This window comes from Triticum urartu, chromosome 1, assembly GCF_003073215.2.
Source record: "Triticum urartu cultivar G1812 chromosome 1, Tu2.1, whole genome shotgun sequence".
NCBI lineage: Eukaryota > Viridiplantae > Streptophyta > Magnoliopsida > Poales > Poaceae > Triticum > Triticum urartu.
Genome location: NC_053022.1, coordinates 582,477,870 through 582,489,905, shown reverse-complemented (window position 1 = coordinate 582,489,905; position 12,036 = coordinate 582,477,870). Strand labels below are relative to the sequence as shown.

The 12,036-nt window shown below is 46.4% G+C and overlaps 1 long non-coding RNA gene across 1 annotated transcript; it reads right to left on the bottom strand.

Moving 5' to 3' along the window:
• Positions 1 to 8,914: 8,914 nt before the first annotated feature.
• Positions 8,915 to 10,843, bottom strand: LOC125540712. Its single transcript, XR_007297365.1, has 3 exons — positions 10,277 to 10,843; positions 9,895 to 9,985; positions 8,915 to 9,248 (listed from the first exon to the last, which is right to left on the bottom strand). It is a non-coding gene; the product is annotated as an uncharacterized LOC125540712 (long non-coding RNA).
• Between the last annotated feature and the right edge of the window lie 1,193 nt (positions 10,844 to 12,036).

Genomic DNA, 12,036 nt, shown 5'->3' with positions numbered 1-12,036 from the left:
CCTGACCATGGACATTGGATGTCGTTGATAACGGGATCACATCATTAGGAGAATGATGTGATGGACAAGACCCAATCCTAAGCCTAGCACAAAGATCGTGTAGTTCGTATGCTAAAGCTTTTCTGAATGTCAAGTATCATTTCCTTAGACCATGAGGTTGTGCAACTCCCGGATACCGTAGGAATACTTTGGGTGTGCCAAACGTCACAACGTAACTGGGTGGCTATAAAGGTACACTACAGGTATCTCCGAAAGTGTCTGTTGGGTTGGCACGAATCGAGACTGGGATTTGTCACTCCGTGTAAACGGAGAGGTATCTCTGGGCCCACTCGGTAAGACATCATCATAATGTGCACAATGTGACCAAGGAGTTGATCACGGGATGATGTGTTACGGAATGAGTAAAGAGACTTGTCGGTAACGAGATTGAACAAGGTATCGGGATACCGATGATCGAATCTCGGGCAAGTATCGTACCACTAGACAAAGGGAATTGTATACGGGATTGATCGAATCCTCGACATCGTGGTTCATCCGATGAGATCATCGTGGAACATGTGGGAACCAACATGGGTATCCAGATCCCGCTGTTGGTTATTAACCGGAGAACGTCTCGGTCATGTCTGCATGGTTCCCGAACCCGTAGGGTCTACACACTTAAGGTTCGATGACGCTAGGGTTATAAGGAATAGATATACGTGGTTATCGAATGTTGTTCGGAGTCCCGGATGATATCCCGGACGTCACGAGGAGTTCCGGAATGGTCCGGAGGTAAAGATTTATATATGGGAAGTCCTGTTTTGGTCACCGGAAAGGTTTCGGATTTTATCGGTAACGTACCGGGACCACCGGGAGGGTCCCGGGGGTCCACCAAGTGGGGCCACAAGCCCCGGAGGGCTGCATGGGCCAAGTGTGGGAGGGGACCAGCCCCAGGTGGGCTGGTGCGCCCCCCCACAAGGGCCCAAGGCGCCTAAGGGGAGGAGGGGGGCAAACCCTAAGGGCAGATGGGCCTTAGGGCCCATGCCTGGTGCGCCTCCCTCTCCCCCTCCCCTGGCCGCCCCACCAGATGGGATCTGGGCTGGCCGCCGCCCCTAGGGTGGAACTGTTGGGGAACGTTGCAGAAAACAAAAATTTTCCTACGGTTTCACCAAGATCCATCTATGAGTTCATCTAGCAACGAGTGATCAGATTGCATCTACATACCTTTGTAGATCACGCGCGGAAGCGTTCAAAGAACGGTGATGAGGAAGTCGTACTCGACGTGATCCAAATCACCGGAGATCCTAGCGCCGAACGGATGGCACCTCCGTGTTCAACACACGTATGGTCAGCGTGACGTCTCCTCCTTCTTGATCCAGCAAGGGGGGAAGGAGAGGTTGATGAAGATCCAGCAGCACGATGGCGTGGTGGTGGATGCAGGGTGTCATCGCAGCAGGGCTTCGCCGTTACACTGCGTGAGGGAGAGGTGTAGCAGGGGAGAGGGAGGTGCCAAGACTCAAGGTGTGGCTGCCCCTCCCTCCCCCCTTTATATAGGCTTCCCTAGGGGGGCGACGGCCCTAGGAGATGGGATCTCCTAGGGGGGGCGGCGGCGGCAGGGGTGGAGTGCCCCCCAAGCCAGGTGGGGCGCCCCCCCACCCCTAGGGTTCCAACCCTAGGCGCATGGGGTGGGCCTAGGGGGGCGCACCAGCCCACTATGGGCTGGTTCCCCTCCCCACTTTGGCCCATGGGGCCCTCCGGGATGGGTGGCCCCACCCGGTGGACCCCCGGGACCCTTCCGGTGGTCCCGGTACAATACCGGTGACCCAGAAACTCTCCCGATAGCCGAAACTGCACTTTCTATATATAATTCTTCACCTCCGGACCATTCCGGAACTCCTCGTGACGTCCAGGATCTCATCCGGGACTCCAAACAACTTTCGGGTTACTGCATATTCATATCTCTACAACCCTAGCGTCACCGAACCTTAAGTGTGTAGACCCTACGGGTTCGGGAGACATGTAGACATGACCGAGACAGCTCTCTGGTCAATAACCAACAGCGGGATCTGGATACCCATGTTGGCTCCCACATGCTCCTCGATGATCTCATCGGATGAACCACGATGTCGAGGATTCAAGCAACCCCGTATACAATTCCCTTTGTCAATCGGTACGTTACTTGCCCGAGATTCGATCGTCGGTATCCCAATACCTCGTTCAATCTCATTACCGGCAAGTCACTTTACTCATACCGTAATGCATGATCCCGTGACCAGACACTTGGTCACTTTGAGCTCATTATGATGATGCATTACCGAGTGGGCCCAGAGATACCTCTCCGTCATACGGAGTGACAAATCCCAGTCTTGATCCGTGTCAACCCAACAGACACTTTCGGAGATACCTGTAGTATACCTTTATAGTCACCCAGTTACGTTGTGACGTTTGGTACACCCAGAGCACTCCTATGGTGTCCGGGAGTTACACGATCTCATGGTCTAAGGAAAAGATACTTGACATTGGAAAAACTCTAGCAAACGAACTATACGATCTTGTGCTATGTTTAGGATTGGGTCTTGTCCATCACATCATTCTCCTAATGATGTGATCCCGTTATCAATGACATCCTTATGTCCATAGCCAGGAAACCATGACTATCTGTTGATCAACGAGCTAGTCAACTAGAGGCTCACTAGGGACACATTGTGGTCTATGTATTCACACATGTATTACGATTTCCGGATAATACAATTAAAGCATGAACAATAGACAATTATCATGAACAAGGAAATATAATAATCATTTTATTATTGCCTCTAGGGCATATTTCCAACAGTCTCCCACTTGCACTAGAGTCAATCATCTAGTTACATTGTGATGAATCGAACACCCATGGAATTCTAGTGTTGATCATGTTTTGCTCTAGGGAGAGGTTTAGTCAACGGATCTGCTACATTCAGGTCCGTATGTACTTTACAAATCTCTATGTCTCCATTTTAAACACTTTCACGAATGGAGTTGAAGCGGCGCTTGATATGCCTGGTCTTCCTATGAAACCTGGGCTCCTTGGCAAGGGCAATAGCTCCAGTGTTGTCACAGAAGAGAGTCATCGGGCTCGACGCATTGGGTATGACTCCTAGGTCGGTAATGAACTCCTTCACCCAGACTGCTTCGTGTGCTGCCTCCGAGGCTGCCATGTACTCCGCTTCACATGTAGATCCCGCCACAACGCTTTGCTTGCAACTGCACCAGCTTACTGCCCCACCATTCAAAATATACACGTATCCGGTTTGTGACTTAGAGTCATCCAGATCTGTGTTGAAGCTAGCGTCGACGTAACCCTTTACGACGAGCTCTTCGTCACCTCCATAAACGAGAAACATTTCCTTAGTCCTTTTCAGGTACTTCAGGATATTCTTGACCGCTGTCCAGTGTTCCTTGCCGGGATTACTTTGGTACCTACCTACCAAACTTAGGGCAAGGTTTACATCAGGTCTGGTACACAGCATGGCATACATAATAGAACCTATGGCTGAGGCATAGGGGATGACACTCATCTCTTCTATTTCTTCTGCCGTGGTCGGACATTGAGCTGAGCTCAATTTCACACCTTGCAACACAGGCAAGAACCCCTTCTTAGACTGATCCATATTGAACTTCTTCAATATCTTATCAAGGTATGTGCTTTGTGAAAGACCTATGAGGCGTCTTGATCTATCTCTATAGATCTTGATGCCTAATATATAAGCAGCTTCTCCAAGGTCCTTCATTGAAAAACTCTTATTCAAGTAGGCCTTAATGCTGTCCAAAAGCTCTATATCATTTCCCATCAAAAGTATGTCATCTACATATAATATGAGAAATGCTACAGAGCTCCCACTCACTTTCTTGTAAACGCAGGCTTCTCCATAAGTCTGCATAAACCCAAACGCTTTGATCATCTCATCAAAGCGAATGTTCCAACTCCGAGATGCTTGCACCAACCCATAAATCGAGCGTTGGAGCTTGCACACCTTGTCAGCATTCTTAGGATCGACAAAACCTTCCGGCTGCATCATATACAGTTCTTCCTTAAGATGACCGTTAAGGAATGCCGTTTTGACGTCCATTTGCCATATCTCATAATCATAGTATGCGGCAATAGCTAACATGATTCGGACGGACTTCAGCTTTGCTACGGGAGAGAATGTCTCATCGTAGTCAACCCCTTGAACTTGTCGATAACCCTTAGCGACAAGCCTAGCTTTATAGATGGTCACATTACCATCCGCGTATGTCTTCTTCTTAAAGATCCATTTATTTTCTATGGCTCGCTGATCATCGGGCAAGTCAGTCAAAGTCCATACTTCGTTTTCATACATGGATCCTATCTCGGATTTCATGGCTTCCAGCCATTTGTCGGAATCCGGGCCCGCCATCGCTTCTTCACAGTTCGAAGGTTCACCATTGTCTAACAACATGATTTCCAAGACAGGGTTGCCGTACCACTCTGGTGCGGAACGTGTCCTTATGGACCTTTGAAGTTCAGTAGGAGCTTGATCAGAAGTATCTTGATCATCATCATTAGATTCCTCTCTAATTGGTGCAGGCACCACAGGAACATTTTCCTGAGTTGCGCCACTTTCCGGTTCAAGAGGTAATACTTCATCAAGTTCTACTTTCCTCCCACTTACTTCTTTCGAGAGAAACTCCTTCTCTAGAAAGGATCCATTCTTGGCAACAAAGATCTTGCCTTCGGATCTGAGGTAGAAGGTATACCCAATAGTTTCTTTAGGGTATCCTATGAAGACGCATTTTTCCGACTTGGGTTCGAGCTTTTCAGGTTGAAGTTTCTTGACATAAGCATCGCATCCCAAAACTTTTAGAAACGACAGCTTAGGCTTCTTCCAAAACCATGATTCATACGGTGTCGTCTCAACGGATTTCGACGGAGCCCTATTTAAAGTGAATGCGGCAGTCTCTAAAGCATAGCCCCAAAATGACAGCGGTAAATCGGTAAGAGACATCATAGATCGCACCATATCCAATAGAGTGCGATTACGACGTTCGGACACACCATTACGCTGAGGTGTTCCAGGCGGCGTGAGTTGTGAAACTATTCCACATTTTCTTAAGTGTGTACCAAATTCGTGACTCAAGTATTCTCCTCCACGATCTGATCGCAAAAACTTGATTTTTCTGTCACGTTGATTCTCAACCTCACTCTGAAATTCCTTGAACTTTTCAAAGGTTTCAGACTTGTGTTTCATTAAGTAGATATACCCATATCTACTCAAGTCATCAGTGAGGGTGAGAACATAACGATAGCCACCACGAGTCTCAACACTCATTGGACCGCACACATCAGTATATATGATTTCCAATAGGTTGGTTGCTCGCTCCATTGTTCCTGAGAACGGAGTCTTGGTCATCTTACCCATGAGGCATGGTTCGCATGTGTCAAATGATTCGTAATCAAGAGACTCTAAAAGTCCATTTGCATGGAGCTTCTTCATGCGTTTGACACCTATGTGACCAAGGCGGCAGTGCCACAAGTATGTGGGACTATCATTATCAACCTTACATCTTTTGGTATTCACACTATGAATATGTGTAGCATTATGCTCGAGATTCATTAAGAATAAACCATTCACCATAGGAGCATGACCATAAAACATATCTCTCATATAAATAGAACAACCATTATTCTCGGATTTAAATGAGTAGCCATCTCGAATTAAACGATATCCTGATACAATGTTCATGCTCAAAGCTGGTACTAAATAACAATTATTGAGGTTTAAAACTAATCCCGTGGGTAAATGTAGAGGTAGCGTGCCGACGGCGATCACATCGAACCTGGAACCATTACCGACGCGCATCGTCACCTCGTCCTTCGCCAGTCTCCGTTTATTCCACAGCTCCTGCTTTGAGTTACAAATGTGAGCAACTGCACCGGTATCAAATACCCAGGAGCTACTACGAGTGCTGGTAAGGTACACATCAATTACATGTATATCACATATACCTTTTGTTTTGCTGGCCTTCTTGTCCGCTAAGTATTTGGGGCAGTTCCGCTTCCAGTGACCACTTCCCTTGCAATAAAAACACTCAGTCTCGGGCTTGGGTCCATTCTTTGGCTTCTTCTAGGCAGCTTGCTTACCGGACGCGGCAACTCCCTTGCCGTCCTTCTTGAAGTTCTTCTTACCCTTGCCTTTCTTGAACTTAGTGGTTTTATTCACCATCAACACTTGATGGTCCTTTTTGACTTCTACCTCTGCTGATTTCAGCATTGCAAATACTTCAGGAATGGTCTGTTCCATCCCCTGCATATTGAAGTTCATCACAAAGCTCTTGTAGCTTGGTGGAAGCGACTGGAGGATTCTGTCAATGATCGCGTCATCTTAGATTAACTCCCAGCTGAGTCAAGTGGTTATGTAACCCAGACATAGTGAGTATGTGCTCACTGACAAAACTATTCTCCTCCATCTTACAACTGAAGAACTTGTCGGAGACTTCATATCTCTCGACCTGGGCATGAGCTTGGAAAACCATTTTCAGCTCTTCGAACATCTCATATGCTCCGTGTCGCTCAAAACACTTTTGGAGCCCCGGTTCTAGGCTGTAAAGCATGCCGCACTGAACGAGGGAGTAATCATCAGCACGTGTCTGCCAAGCGTTCATAACGTCTTGGTTCTGTGGGACGGGTGCGTCACCTAGCGGTGCTAGTAGGACATAATCTTTCTTGGCAGTTATGAGGATGATCCTCAGGTTCCGGACTCAGTCCGTATAGTTGCTGCCATCGTTTTTCAGCTTGGTTTTCTCTAGGAACGCGTTGAAGTTGAGGACAACGTTGGCCATTTGATCTACAAGACATATTATAAAGATTTTAGACCAAGTTCATGATAATTAAGTTCATCTAATCAAATTATATAATGAACTCCCACTTAGATAGACATCCCTCCAGTCATCTAAGTATAACATGATCCGAGTTAACTAGGCCGTGTCCGATCATCACGTGAGACGGACTAGTCAACATCGGTGAACATCTTCATGTTGATCGTATCTTCTATACGACTCATGCTCGACCTTTCGGTCTTCTGTGTTCCGAGGCCATGTCTGTACATGCTAGGCTCGTCAAGTCAACCTAAGTGTTTGCATGTGTAAATCTGTCTTACACCCATTGTATGTGAACGTTGGAATCTATCACACCCGATCATCACGCGGTGCTTCGAAACAACGAACTGTCGCAACGGTGCAGAGTTAGGGGAAACACTTTCTTGAAATTATTATGAGGGATCATCTTATTTACTACCGCCGTTCTAAGTAAACAAGATGTAAAAACATGATAAACATCACATGCAATCAAATAATAATAGTGACATGATATGGCCAATATCACATAGCTCCTTTGATCTCCATCTTGGGGCTCCATGATCATCTTGTCACCGGCATGACACCATGATCTCCATCATCGTGTCTCCATGAAGTTGCTCGCCAACTATTACTTCTACTACTATGGCTAACATGTTTAGCAATAAAATAAAGTAATTTACATGGCGTTTCTCAATGACACGCAGGTCATACAAAAAATAAAGACAACTCCTATGGCTCCTGCCGGTTGTCATACTCATCGACATGCAAGTCGTGATTCCTATTACAAGAACATGATCTCATACATCACATATATATCATTCATCATTCATCACAACTTTGGCCATATCACATCACAAATCACTTGCTGCAAAAACAAGTTAGACGTCCTCTAATTGTTGTTGCAAGTTTTACGTGGCTGCAAAAGGGTTCTAGCAAGAACGTTTTCTTACCTACGTAATAGCCACAACGTGATTTGTCAACTTCTATTTACCCTTCATAAGGACCCTTTTCATCGAATCCGCTCCAACTAAAGTGGGAGAGACAGACACCCGCTAACCACCTTATGCAACTAGTGCATGTCAGTCGGTGGAACCAGTCTCACGTAAGCGTACGTGTAAGGTCGGTCCGGGACGCTTCATCCCACAATACCGCTGAAGCAAGATAAGACTAGTAGCGGCAAGAAAGTTGACAACATCTACGCCCACAACAAATTGTGTTCTACTCGTGCAAGGAGAACTACGCATAGACCTAGCTCATGATGCCACTGTTGGGGAACGTTGCAGAAAACAAAAAATTTCCTACGATTTCACCAAGATCTATCTATGAGTTCATCTAGCAACGATTGATCGGATTGCATCTACATACCTTTGTAGATCACGCGCGGAAGTGTTCAAAGAACGGTGATGAGGAAGTCGTACTCGACGTGATCCAAATCACCGGAGATCCTAGCGCCGAACGGACGGCACCTCCGTGTTCAACACACGTACGGTCAGCGTGACGTCTCCTCCTTCTTGATCCAGCAAGGGGGGAAGGAGAGGTTGATGAAGATCCAGCAGCACGACGGCGTGGTGGTGGATGCAGGGCGTCACCGCAGCAGGGCTTCGCCGTTACACTGCATGAGGGAGAGGTGTACACTACAAGAAACTTGTTAATACATGACGGATTCATACCGTCACCGATGTGCTCAGAACCATCATGGAAGAGCACCCATGACGGATTTGAAATCTGTCATGTATATCGCGTCATAATTTGACAACCATGCACTCCATGACGGGTTTCCAAATCCGTCACGGATCCATGACGGATTTGGACTGTCATAGGTGGGTATTTAACAGACATGCTCATAACGACGTTAGGACGCATTCCACATCATCATCTGACGTGGCAGCTTCCGTGAATCTAAGGTGGCAGCCCATTTGATCATCGGCCCAGTTAAAATTCTAGCCCACTACGTTTGACTATCAACCCAATTAAGATTTCAGCCCAATTAATTCCAATACGGCCCATATCAACCCAATTAAGATTTCAGCCCAATTAATTCCAATACAGCCCAAATAGCAACGTCCATTCAATTCGCCCAGCTAGCACATCCCATTACACATAATACAAATTTTCACATCCAGTTATTTTCCATCAGCAGGACACATAATTTTGCCAAGCCCACAATTTTCTATTAAATTGTTTCATTCAATTACAACAACCATCGCTGGTACAACACTAAAACCACATTGCCAACATTTACAAAAGAAATCCAAAACATCATACATTGCACAGATAATAATCACTACCAAAATACAAATGAACACTTCAAATGCAGCACCATGGGTTGCAAGAGATTTGTCCTTGAGATGGAGGAGGTAGAAGTCGATGATGTCATTCACACTCTCGTACAGGCAGCAAATGATCCTGCACAGCTGTTAAAATACTACACCAATCAGTATCTAGCTAATACAGAATAAGGAAATAAGAAATGATCATTATATGCACAGTACATATTGTGGAGGAAAGGAAACTATTGTGCCTCTAAAAGAATGTGCATCACACTTCTCAATTAAACAATTGTCATACGGCCTATTTTTGTATTCTAAAACAAATGAAGAAACTGAGATTACAATTGTCAGAAGGCCTATTTACTCAAACATATATAATTCTAATGCAATATGTATTTTTCCTATTTGATGTTATTATACATAAATGCAAGATCACACTGTACAATATAAGTAGTGTTTTTTTTTCAAATTCACAAACCTTACAGAAGGCACATTCACAAATATGACTACACTTGACTCTCAGCAAAATCAATTCATTAGTATTTACTACTCCTAACAAACATTCATAATTCCAGCATTTAGAGGCAATGTAAATGAAGTAGATTACTAAGAACAGAGGGGCAATACAGATACACTCAATATAGATGTCTATTTAAAGATACCATAAGAACTATAGGAGTAAACACTTTACTATGGCAAATCACAACTCAAGTCTAGCCTAATAATTTCGGTTCTTATACAACTCTGTAATTCTAGCTACAAGCCATCGAGAAGTACAAAAGCCAATAACCTGCAAATCACCACAGTACCATGCCCAAACTCCAAGTAACATGCTAGGACAATTGTTCAGTAGCATGAGCATGAGTATAACCCCACTGAACCTAAATAAACAGAAACAGTTTTAAACATTAGCATACCATGAACAGGAATAATCAACAATAGCATAGAATGTGATCGGATAGCAGCCTATGAGCTAAATCAAGCTAAAATATGCATCCTATTACATTCTTCCTAGCAAACGGCGAGAACAGGATAAACCATGGCCAGATGACCACCACATGCTTAAATCCTAAGCCATGGCACCATGGCCGGCACATACACAGGCACGGCTCGGTGGCCGTGTCACCCAGAGCACGAGAGAGGGAGAGCAGGATGGAAGACCAGGGTCTTACCGGAGCTAGAGACGAAGAAGTGGCCCGTCGCCCTGGTTGCGGTCACCATACCTAGCAGTGTCGGTGTTGTCCATCGATGGGGAAGACGGGCGTGAGATGAGAGCGCTAACCGTGGGCCGGCTGATGTCCGCCTGGAACCAGCCCCCGGCGCGTCATCGGGAGGAGACTGAACCATGAGGAACCACCGCCACCAATCCGACAGCGAGATTGCTGGTTCTGGCAGTGGACGGGACGGCTGGATGGAGTAGAGGTGGTGTGGTGGTCGGAGTCGGAGAGGAGGTAGCAGCCGGTGTTGCTATCCGCGGTGGATCCGGCAGTTAGACGCCAGATCCAGCCGCACACGGAACGCTCGGACGGTGTGGGGCGGCCTGGACGTCGCGCCGGTGGTGCTTGCCACGGTGCGGCCTCCGAGCTCCTCGACTGGGCAGGGAAGTCGAAGATTGGAGAATGAGATGGGAGGAAGGAGGCACGGGAGGAGGGATCTGGGCGGAAGAGAAGCCGGCGGCTGCGGGGGTAGGGGAGAGAAGAGAGAGGTAGGGAATTAGGGATTGTGTGCCATCCGTTGGATCTCAGAAAATCGAACGGTTGAGGAGCACGATCCGCGGGCGGGCTGATATGGCCAATCAGAATGCATGGTTTGCCTCACGCAAGATCGCTCCCTGGCTGAGAGCCGTAATGGGCTTTTGCTATTTTTAGATAATTTATATTAACGAAAATGATGCAAACTACCTGATGATCTGATTTTAATCATATGGCTCGGGAGCAACGTATTATGATGACTAGTTTTTGCAACTGAGTCATTGTTGCAATCTTCCCCACTGCAACAACTTGTGTGTTGCCGGATCTGGATCACGATCCCCTCGAGAGCAATTGCATGCCTTGCTTCTCTCGAGCTCCTTGTCAAGCTGACACCTCCCCTCGCAGCTCTCACCACTAACATCGACGCTCGCCACCGGCAAGCACAAGAAGTCGCCTCCGGTGCTCCTCCCTAGCTCCTCGGCGAGTCAACGCCTCCTTGCGCTACTTCAATCGCCGCCGCCGGCAAGCACAAGAAGTCGCCTCCGACGCTCCTCCCTAGCTCCTCGGCGAGTCAACGCCTCCCTGCGCTACTTTAATCACCGCCAACGGCAAGCACGCCGACATGCAGGCCGCCAGTGAGCATGCCGACGTGCAGGCCGCGTTCTACACAATGTGCAGAGAGAGAAGGAGAGAGAGAGAGACGGAAATGAAGATGAGATAGGAGAATGGTTAGAGGATGAAATTTAGAAAGAAACAGAAACACAAAATGCCAAATTTGACATGGCACATATGACAGTGTATGTTCAGTGTAAAAAATGTTTCAGGGTCAATCGATGAAGCAACCGTCACTTTTGCATTCAAACTCGGCATGCTCCCTCTCGAAATCATGATTCTTCCTCGAAGATCTTCCGGTTTCCAAATAGTGTACGTCGCAAGTTTTGTGAAACGCTCTCAAATTTTTACCATGGTGCCTAGGAATCATGTAATGACACCATGTCAAGTTTCTTGTTTCCGGACTTTGTTTGCATTTTCTAGAATAAAAAAACCAATAAGCTTTGTGTTTGGGCTCGATCCTTGGCACCCTAATGTATGTGATTCCTCTTCTTTTCTTGGATAAGACCTGAACATAGACTTGTTGGACAAAATTAGGATTTGTTTTTAACCCATTTTTACCATTTTTGTATGCACATGTTGTTCAAATTTGAATTGTATTCGTTAAATAACAAGAAATGCACTCAATG